This window comes from Bos grunniens, chromosome 15 (genome assembly GCF_055505025.1).
Source record: "Bos grunniens cultivar Pamir isolate PY7600 chromosome 15, Bosgru_T2T1.0, whole genome shotgun sequence".
Taxonomy (NCBI): domain Eukaryota; kingdom Metazoa; phylum Chordata; class Mammalia; order Artiodactyla; family Bovidae; genus Bos; species Bos grunniens.
In genome coordinates, this window is record NC_141179.1 from 57,175,246 (window position 1) to 57,189,869 (window position 14,624).

General features: G+C 38.2%; 1 protein-coding gene across 1 annotated transcript in view; it reads right to left on the reverse strand.

The window, feature by feature from the left end:
- Positions 1 to 14,624, reverse strand: part of LOC147358329 (glycerophosphodiester phosphodiesterase 6-like) — a 95,196-nt gene that overhangs the window by 5,872 nt on the left and 74,700 nt on the right. The window lies entirely within an intron of this gene.

Here is a 14,624-nt window from a genome sequence, read left to right on the forward strand (position 1 = left end):
CTTCATGCCCTAAGACAAAAAAGGAGGGAAAGAAGGGAGACAGGGAGGAAAAAGGAAAGCCCTGTCAGAATTTGTCAATTTCAATTCATGGTGTAAATATTCCTCCAATTTTTCTCCCATAAGCTGCTATGTGCCAGCTGCAGTACACTATTGTGTAGCAAATGTGCTTACTTCCATCAGAGCACTTACCACCCTTTACTCTATTTATCTGTTTTCCTATCAGTCTTCTTCACCTGACTGTAGCAAATTAAAAGCAAACACTTTGTGTTACTTGTCTCTGCATATCCAGTACTTGCTTCATAAGTAGTTAACTGAAGAAATAAAGAAATGAATGTTGATCTGGTAAATATTTACACTTCAAAAATAAAGACTTTTTTAAAAGCACTTAGTAGGAGAAATGGAACCCAAATTTCCCTGTGCACTAAATGCCAGTAAGTATTTGTGCACTGTCTAAAGAGGCAAGGAGATCCAGCCAGTCCACCCTAAAGGAGATCAGTCCTGAATATTCATTGGTAGGACTGATGTTGAAGCTGAAACTCCAATACTTTGGCCACCTGATGTGAAGAGCTGACTCATTTGAAAAGCCCCTGATGCTGGGAAAGATTGAGGGCAGGAGGAGAAGGGGACGACAGAGGATGAGATGGCTGGATGGCATCACCAACTCAATGGACATGAGTTTGGGTAAACTCTGGAAGTTGGTGATGGACAGGGAGGCCTGGCGTGCTGCGATTCATGGGGTTGCAAAGAGTCGGACACGACTGAGCAACTGAACTGAACTGAACTGAACTGAAGAGTCAGAAAGAAAGTAGAAGAACATCTAGTAATTCTAGTCAAGTTGTCATTTTTTGGAAAACCTGTCACAAAATACAGCAGGTAAATCCCTTGAAAATTTTTTTGTTGTAACCTTGAAATGGCATAGCATATTGGAACAGCTCTGTGCAAGTCTGCATTTGAATCTATCTTTGCCTTGTACTAGCTTCACAAGTTCTTAGGCTCAGTGTAAAAACTGTAAGATAAAAATAATACTACCACTTTCAAAGGAGTGCTTGCAATTACTTAGCCATATTGGGTAACTAAGACAACTCTAATGTCTTAGAATTGTCTCTAAGATAATTCTACAGATCACTTAAAGATTAAGACAAAAAACAGAAATAAGGATACAGTAGTAAAAAGCTACCTTTTAAAACTTTTTGAAATCAACACGCAAAGACCATTCACAATTTCTATATATTAATAATGAACCTATATAAACTGAAACATAATGTACCATTAACAATTACCCCCAAAGAAATGTAAATACACAGGTATTAACAAAACAAACATAGGATCTGTAAGCCATAAACTACAAACTATTGATGAAGGTAATCAAAGAATATTTAAGAAGTGAAGAGACATGCATTTATGAATTGGAAGACTTAGCATCACAAAATTCTCCTCAAACTGATCTATAGGTTAATGCAATTTCTACCAAAATATCACCAAGGTTTTTTTTTTTTTTTTTTTTTTTTTTTTATACAATTAATTTGACTGACTCTAAAACGTATGTCAAAAGGCACAGCTCAAAATTAACTAAAACTTTATTGAAAAAGAATAAAGTGAGAGAGCATCACTCTACTTAATATTAAACCTTACTATATATAGCTACAGTAATCAAGAGAGTGTGGTATTAGGGAAGGAACAGACATATGGAACCGTGGGACACAATTTTAAACCCAGAAATAGACCCATAAGAATACGTCAAAATGACTTTTGACAAAGGTGTAAAAGCAATTCAATGGGATAAGAGTTTTTCAACAAATGGTTCTAGAGCTATAGGACAGGCATACGTAGGCAAAAAACCCAGAAAACCTCAACCTACACCACATACTTCATATAAAAATGGACTCAAACGGATCACAGACAAATACATAATGTAAAACTACAAAGCTTTCAGGAAAAATTGAGACCTATGGGCTAGACAGAGAACTCTTAGACTTGACAGTAAAAGCATGACACATAAATGAGAAAATGATGTTAGACTTAATAAGAAATGTAGAACTTTTGTTCTGTGGAAGATTCTTAAGGATATGCTACAGACCAGAAATAGACTGGGACAAAATATTTGCAAACAGAACATCCAACAAAGGATTATATCTATCCACGTTTTGTCAGAACTCTCCACCATGACCTCTCCATCTTGGGTGGCCCTACACGGATGGCATGGCTCATAGTTTCATTGAGTTAGACAAGGCTGTGATCCATGTGATCAGTTTGGTTAGTTTTCTGTAACTGTGGTGGTTTTCATGGTGGTTTTCATTCTGTCTGCTCTCTGATGGATAAGGATAAGAGTTTGTGGAATCTTCCTGATGGGAGGGACTGGCTGAGGGGGAATCTGGGTCTTGTTCTGACAGGAGGGGCCATGCTCAGTAAATCTTTAATCCAATTTTCTATTGATGGGTGGGGCTGTGTTCTCTCTCAGTAGTTTGGCCCGAGGTCAAACTATGGTAGGGGTAATGGCAACCTCCTTCAAAAGGGCTTATGCCAGCATGCATGGCTCCCAGGACTGTTGTATTCAGTGACCCTGAGCCCGTGGCAGGCCACAGTCAACCCGCGCCTCTGCTGGAGACTCCTGGACACTCATAGGCAAGTCTGGCTCAGTCTTTTGTGGGGTCCTTTCTCCTGGGTCCTGGTGTGCACAAGGTTTTGTTTGTGCCCTCCAAGAATCCGTTTCCCCAGTCCTGTGGGAGTCCTGCAATCAAATCCCACTGGTCTTGAGTCAAATTCCCTGGGAATTCTCAGTACCTTTGTTGGATCCCCAGGTTGGGAAATCTGTTGTAAGCTCTAGAACTTTTGCAATAGTATGAGAACTTCTTTGGTATAATTGTTCTCCGGTTTATGGGTCGTCTGCTTGGTGGCTCTGCAATGGGGCTAATGGCGACCTCCTCCAAGAGGACTTATGCCACATGCCACGCCTCCCAGGTCTGCTGCAGCCAGAGCCCCTGTCCCTGTGGCAGGCCACTGCTGACCCATGCCTTTGCAGGAGACACTCAAACACTCAAAGGCAGGTCTGGCTCTGTCTCTTGTGGGGTCCCTGGGTCCTGATACACACAAGGTTTTGCTTGAGTCCTCTGAGCATCTCTGGTGGCTATGGGGTTTGATTCTAAACATGATTTTGCCCCTCCAACCATCTTGTTGGGGTTTCTCATTTGCCCTTTGATGTGGGGTATCTTTTTTTGGTGGGATCCAAAATTCTCCTGTTGATGGTTGTTCAGTGGTTAGTTGCAATTTTGAAGTTTTTGCAGAAGATGAGCGTATATCCTTCTACTCAAACTTAAGGCGTTAGAAACTTACTCCCCACTGGGCCAATACTGGCATATTGGGAAGAGGACTCATTCATCTATTCATCTAGACTTTCAAACTACTGCACAATTGCACTCATCTCACATGCTACCAAAGTAAGGCTCAAAATTCTCCAAGCAAGTCTTCAACAGTACGTGAACTGAGAACTTACAGATGTTCAAGCTGGTTTTAGAAAAGGCAGAACAACCAGAGATCAAATTGCCAACATCCATTGGATCACAGAAAAAGCAACGGAGTTCCAGAAAAACATCTATTTCTGCTTTATTGACTATACCAAAGCCTTTGACTGTGTGGATCACAACAAACTGTGGAAAATTCTTTAAGAGATGGGAATATCAGACCACCTTACCTGCCTCCTGAGAAGTCTGTATGCAGGTCAAGAAGCAACAGCAAGAACTGGACATGGAACAATGCACTGGTTCCAAGTTGGGAAAGGAGTACATCAAGGCTGTATATTGTCACCCTGCTTATTTAACTTATATGCAGAGTGCATCATGTGAAATGCTGGACTGTGTGAAGCACAGGCTGGAATCAAGATTGCTGGGAGAAATATCAATAACCTCAGATATGCAGATGACACCATCTTTATGGCAGAAAGAGAAGCGTCTTTTAATTTCATGACTGCTGTCACCATCTGCAGTGACTTTGGAACCTAAGAAAATAGTCTGTCACTGTTTCCATTGTTTTCCCATCTATTTACCAAGGCAACTAAGAACATAATAAGATCTTCAGTATCATTATGTGTCAGAGAATGAAAATTAAAACCACAGTGTGATATCACTACATATAAAACAGTACAGGCCCTCTGAAAATGTTTGGAAGTTTCTTATAAAACTAAATAAAACTTACAAAGTTTCTTGGAAAACTTTGAAAACTATCATACTCCAGCAATTGCATTCTTAGCCATTAACCTCATAGAAGTAACAACTTATATTCACAGCAGGCAATTCAGGGAAGATGGCAGAAAAAGAAGCACCAGGAACCTGATCCCATCCTGGACAATAACACTGGCAAAATCTAATGCAACTATTAATATTTTGGTACTATGGCATCTATTGTAGTCTTACAACTTTCAGGGACATTTTAGATGGTAAGCTATAGTTAACACTGGTCAGTTTCAGCAACTATGACAGTAGCAGTTACCATTTCCAGACTCCCAGCTCCATGACAGGCAGCTGTGTCCACATTCCTAGAGCAGCTTGCACACAGCTTATGAGAGTCACAGGGGGCAAAACAGTCACCATCTTCCAATTACTGGGGAGCTGTGCTCTGATCAGTGATTGCTGCTTCTGGCTACAGACATGCACAGAAAATGAATACAGTATTATTGTTGCTTTCCTCACCATGGCTCCCCCCTCACTGAAGCAAACATCTTCCCTTTCCACTAAAATGACTTCCAGTGGATTTAAAGGTTCAGTGCTCTTTCTTCCCCACCATTCATTTATCTCTTTTCCCCCTTTTTGGAGCCAGACATTAAAGATTAAGACATGCAACATATATGGGGGAAATTATGAAGTGATCACATATGCCAGGGAAAGGCATATTAGAGACCTAGAAGACCTTAAGTTTTGGTACAGAGACAACAACAACAACAAACAAACAAACAAACAAAAAAAACCCAAACAAACAGAAAGCAAAACCCAGAAAACCCTGGAGAAGGAGGAGATTCTGATTTCAAGAGTTACCAGATTATTACATTCAGTGTCCAGTTTTTAAGAAAAAAATCACAAGGTGTACAAAGAAACAAGAGAGTACGGTTTCATTCAAAGGAAAAATAAATAAATCAACAAGAACTGTCCCTGGAAAAGAGCTGATTTCAGATATACTAGATGAAGAGTTTTAAAAAACCATCTTGAAGATACTCAAAGAATTAAAAGAAGATATATAATTTTTTTAAAAATGAAGAAAACAGAAACATTAATAGACAGAAAGCCTAGAAAATACCACTCCCAACTCTAGAGCTGAAAATCACAATAAATGAAATGAAAAACTGAATATTAAAATCCAAAGGCAGATTTGACCAGACAGAAGAAATAATTAGTGAACTAGAAGATGAATCAATAGATATTAATGATTCTGTGGAAAAGAAGCAAAAAAAGATTGATGAAAATGGAACAGAGCCTAAGATATCTGTGGGACACCATTCAGCAAGTCAATATATGCATTTTTAGGTCCCAAAAGGAGAGAGAAAGGAGCAGAGAGAATATCTGAAGAAATAACGGCTGAAGCCTGCCCAAAGGTGATGGAAGATATGAATATAAATATCCAATCAACTCTAAGTAAGATGAACTCAAAGAGATCCTCCCTGTGACACACTATATAATCAAAGTTCCAAAAGCCAAAGGCAAAGAAAGAATCTTGAAGCATTTGTCTTGTTGGAGATTCACAGGCACAGAAGGAAATTAAGATATCCCAGCACCCCACTCCAGTACTCTTGCCTGGAAAATCCCATGGACAGAGGAGCCTGGTGGGCTGCAGTCCATGGGGTCGCGAAGAGTCGGACACGACCGAGCGATTTCACTTTCACTTTATGCATTGGAAAAGGAAATGGCAACCCACTCCAGTGTTCTTGCCTGGAGAATCCCAGGGACGGGGGAGCCTGGTGGGCTGCTGTCTATGGGGTCGCACAGAGTCGGACACGACTGAAGCGACTTAGCAGTAGCAGCAGCAGCAGCAGCAGCAGCAGCAGCAGCAGGTAAACGAAAGCTGAAGGAGTTCATAGGCACTAGATCAGCCCTGTAGGAAAAAAGAGAGTCCTCCAAGGTGAAATAAAGTCAAGAGACAGTAGTGCAAAGTCTAAGGGAGACAAAAGGATTTCAATAAAAGTAAATAGAAGGGCAACTATAAAAGATAGTATTATTGTACCAATGGTGTGTAATTATAGTCTTTTATTTTATACATAATTTAGCAAAAGATCTATAGGAAAAAACCAGAATTATTAGTCTAAAAGCTAATAATTTTATAACTTTATCAACTTCACATGTGGTCTTCTACACAATTTGAGACACTTCCATTTAGAGGAATTATTAGTTTATGTTTGACACATACAGTATATAAAAATGAAATTTTCTGACACCAAAAAGTGAAAATGGAAGGATTGGAGTCATAAAGAAGAGTTATTGCATGTTACTGAATTTAAGCTTGTATAAATTCAACCACAGTGTCATAACTTTAGGATGGTAAGTGTAATTCCCATGGTAACACAAAATAATTAGGTGTAAAAAAATATAAAAAAAGAAATGAGAAAAGGATTTAAGCAGTTCACTACAAAAAACAACTAAACACAAAAGAAAACAGTAAGGAAGAAAATAAGGGAAAAATTATAAAGTATATGCTGCTGCTGCTGCTAAGTCGCTTCAGTCATGTCTGACTGTGCGACCCCATAGACGGCAGCCCACCAGGCTCCGCCATCCCTGGGATTCTCCAAGCAAGAACACTGGGGTGGGTTGCCATTTCCTTCTCCAATGCATGAAAGTGAGAAGTGAAAGTGAAGTCGCTCAGTCATGTCCGACTCTTCGCGAGCCCATGGATTGCAGCCCACCAGGCTCCTCCGTCCATGGAATTTTCCAGGCAAGAGTACTGGAGTGGGTTGCCATTGCCTTCTCTGATAAGGTATATAGAAATAACAAATTAAAGTAACAGATGACAGAAACAATATTAAAAAAAATGACAGCAGTTAACAACATGACAATAATCTTCCCCCTTTTCAGTAATTTTTAAAACGTAAATAGATTAAACTCTCCAATCAGAGATTGTCAGAATGCATAAAAACATATGACCCATGTTTATGCTGTCCACGAGAGACTCATTTAAGATCCAAATGCACAGACAGATTGCAAGTGAAAGGACAGAAAAGTTATTCTATGCAAATAGTAACTAAAAAGAGCATGGGTGGCTATATTAATATCAGATAAAACAGGGACTATGTAAAAAAGTTTACATGTGACAAAGGAGGATATTATATATTAATACAAGTTTCAACATAGCAAGAAGATATATTAATCATAAACATTTACGTGCCTAATGATAGACCAGTAAAATTTACAAAGTAAACACTGACTAAATTGAAGCTGTATAATAACAGTTGGAGATTTTAATATCTCATTCTCAATGATAAATAGAACAGTTAGAAGATAAGGAAACAGAGGACTTAACACAAGAAACTACATCTAAGAGACAGAACACTCAATCCAATAAGCCCATACACATTCTTCTCAAGTGCATGTGTGACGACTCTCACTTTAGATATGTTAGGTCACAAATTATATCCAATCAAATACAATGAAGTCAGAAGTCTAACAAAAGGAAAATTGGAAAATTCACATACTTGTGGGACTTAAGTCTAAGGGAGACAAAAAAATCCTCAATAAAAGTAAATATAAGGGCAAGTATAAAAGAGTATTATTACACTTTCAAGTAACTAAAGGATAAAGAAAGAAATCACAAGGGAAATGAAAAAAATATATGGAGATGAATGAAAATGAAAGCACAAAAACTCATGGGATGCAGCAAAGGTGATGCTAAGGGGGAAATGCATAGCTATAAATTCTTCCATTTAAAACATAAGAGGATTATTGCATCTATGTTCATCAGTAATGTGGGCCTGTAATTTTCTTTTTTGTGATATCTCTGCTTTTGGTATCAGAGTGATGGTGGCCTCACACAATGAATTCAGAAGTGTTCCTTCCAAATAATACCATCAATGTCACAGAAGAACATAGATGCAAAAATCTTCAACAAAATATGAGGAAACTAAATCCAACAATATATTTAAAAGCTCATATACCATGATCAAGTGGGATCTATCCCAAGACTACAAGTTTTCAGTATTATCAAATTGATCAATGTGAAATACCACATTAACAAACTGAAGAATAAAACCCATATGATCATTTCAATAGATGTGGAAAAGCTTTTGATAAATTTAAATATCCATTTATGATAAAAACTCTACAGAAAGTGGGCAAACAGGGAACAGTCAGCATAATAAAGGCCACATATATGACAAACTCACAGCTAAGATCATACTCAGAGTTAAAAAGCTGAAAGCACTTCCTCTAAAATCAGATCAGGAACAAGACAAGAAGGCCCACGCTTATCACTTTTATTCAACATAGTTTTGGAAGTCCTACCCACGGAAATCACAGAAGAAAAGAAATAAAATGAATTCAAATTGGAAAAGAAGAAGTAAAACTGACTCCGTAGATAACATGATAAAATAGAAAATAGTAAAGACACTACCAGAAAACTACTGCTGCTGCTGCTGAGTCGCTTCAGTCGTGTCCGACTCTATGCGACCCCATAGACGGTAGCCCACCAGGCTCCCCCGTCCCTGGGATTCTCCAAGCAAGAACACTGGAGTGGATTGCTGTTTCCTTCTCCAATGCATGAAAGTAAAGAGTGAAAGTGAAGTCGCTCAGTCATGTCCGACTTTTAGCGACCCCATGGTCTGCAGCCTACCAGGCTTCTCCGTCCATGGGATTTTCCAGGCAAGAGTACTGGAGTGGGGTGCCATTGCCTTCTCCTGGGTGGGCTCCATAGACTGTCTTAAAATTCTGCTTCAGAAATAATATTTAGGCTCAAGTTCAAACATCTAGTTCTGCCTATTTGTTCATGACTTCTCAAGCATTTAGAGCATCTGCTTTAGAAGATAAAAATCCAAGAAGGCGAGAATGGCATCTCTTGCTCAGCATGCCTTGCTGTTGCATAACATATAGGTAGATTCTTCCTAAGCATGATTTAAGATGACTGAGGAGAAAACTCATATGAATCAAGTTGTTATTACTAACAAGTACCTATCTCTCTATCAATGAATTCAGTGAAGTTGAAAAATGCAAAATTAATGTGTATAAACCTATTGCACTTCTATACTGTAACAACAAAATATCAGAAAGAGAAATTAAGGAAACAACCCCACTTGCCATTGCATCAAAAACAATAAAATACCTAGGAATTAACCTACCTAAGGAGGCAAAAGACCTGTACTCTGAAAACTATAAGATGTTGATAAAAGAAATGAAAGATGATGCAAAATAGATGGAAAGGTAAACTGTGTTCTTGGAATAGAAGAAATATTGTGAACAAATTATTGACTAGAGATGTATTAAGTTTTTTGTTACCCAAATGTTATTGACAGGAGATGTATCAATATTTACTTACATAACAAGTTGCCAGCCATAGGTTTTGGCTTTGGCAAAAATTCCCTGGTCAATAATGTGTATGAAAACACAAAAGACCCCAAATAACTAAAACAACCTTGAGAAAGAAGAAAGGGGCTCGAGGAATCATAGTCCCTGACTTCAAGCTATACTTAAAAGCTATGCAAACAGAACAGTATAGTGCTGGCACAAAAATAGACATGGAGATAAATGGGACTGGGATAGAAAGAACAAAAATAAACCCACACACTTATGGTCAATTAGTCTACAACAAAGGAGGCAAGACTATACAAGGGAGAAAAGGTAGTCTCTTCAAAAAGTGGTGCTGCAAAAACTAGACAGCTATATGCAAAAGAATGAAATTAGAACAGTCTCTAACACCATACACAAAAATAAACTCAAAACGGATTAAAGACCTAAATGTAAGACCACCTATTATAAAAGTCTTAAAGGAATACATAGGTAGAACACTCTGTGATATAAATCATAATAAGATCTTTTTTGATCCATCTCCTGGAGTAATGAAAATAAAAACAAATGGGACCTAATTAAAACTTAAAAGCTTTTGCACGGCAAAGGAAACCATAAACAAAATGAAAGGACAACCCACAGAATGGGTGAAAATATTTGCAAATGAAGTGACTGACAAGGGGTTAAACTCCAAAATATACAAACAGCCCATGCAGCTCAATAGCAAAAAACAAACAACTCAATGAAAAAATGGGTATCAGATCTGAATAGATATTTCTCCAAAGAAGACATACAGGTGGCCAAAAAGCACATGAAAAGATGCTCAACATCACTAATTACTAGAGTAATGCAAATGGAAAATACAATGAGGCATCATTTCATACCAGTCAGAATGGCCATCATTAAAAAAAATACACAAATAATAAATGCTGGAGAAGATATGGAGAAAAGGGAAACCTTCTGCCCTCTCAGTGGGAATGTAAATTGGTATAACTGCTAGGGAGAACAGTATTGAGGTTCCTTAAAAAACAAAAATAGTTACCATATGCTCCAGCAATCCCACTTGGGTATATATACAAAGAAAAGTCTAATTCAAAAGATGCATGTACCCCAATGGTCAGAACAGCACTATTAGCAATAGCCAACACATGGAGGCAACCTATACGTCCACTGACAGATGAAAGGATAAAGAAGATACGGTGTGCGTGTGTGCATGCGCGCACACACACAATGGAATATTACTCAGCCATAAAAAGAATGAAATAATGCCATTTGCCGCACATGGATGAACCTATTATGTGAAGTAAGCCAGATGGCAAAAGACAAATATCATACTACTTATATGGAATCTGAGAAAATGATACAAATAATTTTTTTTACAAAACAGAAATAGATTCTCAGACATAAAAAACAAACTTATAACTGCCTAAGGGGAAATACAGGGAGGGATAAATTAAGAGTTAAATCAAGGGATAAATTAAGGTATAAATTAAAATATAAACAATATCAAATACAAAATAAACAAGGAACTTCTGTATAGCACAGGGAACTACATTTAATAATTTGAAACTCCAGTACTTTGGCCACCTCATACAAAGAGTTGACTCATTGGAAAAGACTCTGATGCTGGGAGGGATTGGGGGCAGGAGGAGAAGGGGACGACAGAGGATGAGATGGCTGGATGGCATTACCGACTCAATGGACATGAGTTTGAGTGAACTCCGGGAGTTGGTGATGGACAGGGAGGCCTGGCGTGCTGCGATTCATGGGGTCGCAAAGAGTTGGACACAACTGAGTGACTGAACTGAACTGAACTGAACAAACTATAATGGAAAAGAATAGGAAAAATTAAATATATATATGAATCAATTTGTTGTACACCTGAAACTAACACAACATTGTAAATAAATCATACTTCAATTAAAAAAATTAAAAAAAAGAAACAGTATTAAGGATATAATGTGCAATATGATAAATATAATTAATGCTGCTGTATGTTATATGTGAAAGTTATTAAGTAAAAAAAACTTCTTTCTATTTCTCCAGTTATGCATCTATATGAGATGATGGATGTTCACTGAACTTCTTGTGATAATCATTTAATGATATTTGTAAGTAAAACATTATGCTGTACAGCTTAAACTTATAGTGCTATATGTATATTTGAATAAAAGTGGAAGAAAAATTTCAAAACCAAGAAAGATTTCATATCAACAACATATCTTTACAACTTAGGAAACTAGAAAAAGAAGAACAAATTGACCCAACATAGTAAAAGGAAGAAAATAATAAAGATTAGTGCAAACACAAAACAGAACAGAAAACCAACAAAGAAACCAAAAGTTAGTTCTCTGAAAATATCAACAAAATTAGTAAATTTTTAGCTAGAGGTACTAACCAGTCTGTTGTTCCATGTCCAGTTCTAACTGTTGCTTCCTGACCTGCATACAGGTTTCTCAAGAGGCAGGTCAGGTGGTCTGGTATTCCCATCTCTTTCAGAATTTTCCACAGTTTATTGTGATCCACACAGTCAAAGGCTTTGGCATAGTCAATAAAGCAGAAATAGAGGTTTTTCTGGAACTCTCTTGCTTTTTTGATGATCCAGTGGATGTTGGCAATTTCATCTCTGGTTCCTCTGCCTTTTGTAAAACCAGCTTGAACATCTGGAAGTTCACGGTTCATGTACTGCTGAAGCCTGGCTTGCAGAATTTTGAGCATTACTTTACTAGCATGTGAGATGAGTGCAGTTGTGCAGTAGTTTGAGCATTCTTTGGCAGTGTCTTTCTTTGGGATTGGAATGAAAACTGACCTTTTCCAGTCCTGTGGCCACTGCTGAGTTTTCCAAATTTGCTGGCATATTGCGTGCAGCACTTTCACAGCATCATTTTCCAGGATTTGAAATAGCTCAACTGGAATTCCATCACCTCCACTAGTTTTGACAGTTAGAACTGGACATGGAACAGCAGACTGGTTCCAAATAGAAAAAGGAGTATGTCAAGGCTGTATATTGTCACCCTGCTTATTTAACTTATATGCAGAGTACATCAGGAGAAACGCTGGGCTGGAAGAAGCACAAGCTGGAATCAAGATTGCCCGGAGAAATGTCAATAACCTCAGATATGCAGATGACACTACCCTTATGGCAGAAAGTGAAGAGGAACTCAAAAGCCTCTTGATGAAAGTGAAAGAGGAGAGTGAAAACTTGGCTTAAAGCTCAACATTCAGAAAACTAAGATCATGGCATCTGGTCCCATCACTTCATGGCAGACAGATGGAGAAACAGTGGAAACAGTGTCAGACTTTATTTTTTTGGGCTTCAAAATCACTGCAGGTGGTGATTGCAGCCATGAAATTAAAAGACGCTTACTCCTTGGAAGGAAAGTTATGATCAACCTAGATAGCATATTGAAAAGCAGAGATATTACTTTGCCAACAAAGGTCTGTCTAGTCAAGGCTATGGTTTTTGCAGTGGTCATGTATGGATGTGAAAGTTGGACTGTGAAGAAAGCTGAGTGCTGAAGAATTGATGCTTTTGAAGTGTGGTGTTGGAGAAGACTCTTGAGAGTCCCTTGGACTGCAAGGAGATCCAACCAGTCCATCCTAAAGGAGATCAGTCCTGGGTGTACATTGGAAGGACTGATGATGAAGCTGAAACTCGAATACTTTGGCCACCTCATGCGAAAAGTTGACTCATTGGAAAAGACCCTGATGCTGGGAGGGCTTGGGGGCAGGAGGAGAAGGGGACGACAGAGGATGAGATGGCTGGATGGCATCACTGACTCGATGGACATGAGTTTGAGTGAACTCCGGGAGTTGGTGATGGACAGGGAGGCCTGGCGTGCTGTGATTCATGGGTTGCAAAGAGTCCAACACGACTGAGCGACTGAACTGAACTGAACTAATAAGATAAAGAGAAAAGACGCAAATTACTGAAGTCAGAAATGAAAGTGAACATACTATTACAGGATTTATAGAATTAAAAGGATTATAAAGGATATGAGCAATATGAGCAATTGTATCCCAATAAATTAGGTAGCCTAGGTGAAATGGAAAAATTCCTAGAAGCAACAAACCTACCACAACTTATCATGAGGAATTAGAAAATGTGAATAGATCTACAATCAATAAGGAGATTGAATTATTAACTAAAACTCTTCCAACAAAGAAAAGCCCTGGATCCAATATCTTCGCTGGTGAATTCCATCAAACATTTCAAGAAGAACTAATACGAACCCATTATGGCGACATTAGAAAACCAGGAATCAATAGGATGTGTTAATGTGAAGGAACTGGAGCATTTGTGTCCTTCTGTTTTTAGAGTTGTGAAAAATAGTACGGTGGTGTCTCAAAAAATTAACATTAGAATTACCACATAATTCAGCAATTCCACTTCCTAGTATATACCCAAAAGAAATGAAAGCAGGGTCTTGAAGAGATACTTGTACCCCCATTTTCACAGCAGCTTTATTCACAATAACTGAAATGTGAAAGCAACCCAAGTGCCCATCTATTGACAAAAGGCTAAGCAAATAGTGGCATTTACACACAATGAATTATTATTCAGTTAAAAAGTAATATATTCTTCAGTGGATGAGTTCAACATGGATGAATCTTGAGGACTTCATCTTAAAAGAAATAAACCAATCAAAAAAGATGAATACTATATAATTTCACTTATATGAATCAAAATCATAAAGATATAAAGTAAAATGGTGGTTTCCAGAGTCTGGAGGCAGAGTATGATGGGAACTCATTGCTTAATGAGAACAGAATTTGAGTTTACAAGATAAAAAATGTTAAGTAGGTGATGGTGGTGACTGCTGAACTATGTAATGAATGCATATTAAAGTCACAAAGTTGTATATTTAAAAATTATCACAAAAGTAAATTTTAAGTGTATTTTAACATAATTAAAAGTTTTTAAAGAGAGAGAAGGGCTTCCCTGGTGGCTCAGAGGTAAAGAATCTACCTGAAACCCAAAACATGGCTCTGATGCCTGGTCTGGGAAGATCCCACATGCCATGGAGCAACTAAGCTCGTGTGCTGCAACTCTTGGGCTTGTGCTCTAGAGTCTGGGAGCTGCAACCACTGAGTCCATGTGCCACAACCACTGAAGCCCACAGCCCCGAGTCCACGCTCTGCAATGAGAGGAGCCAC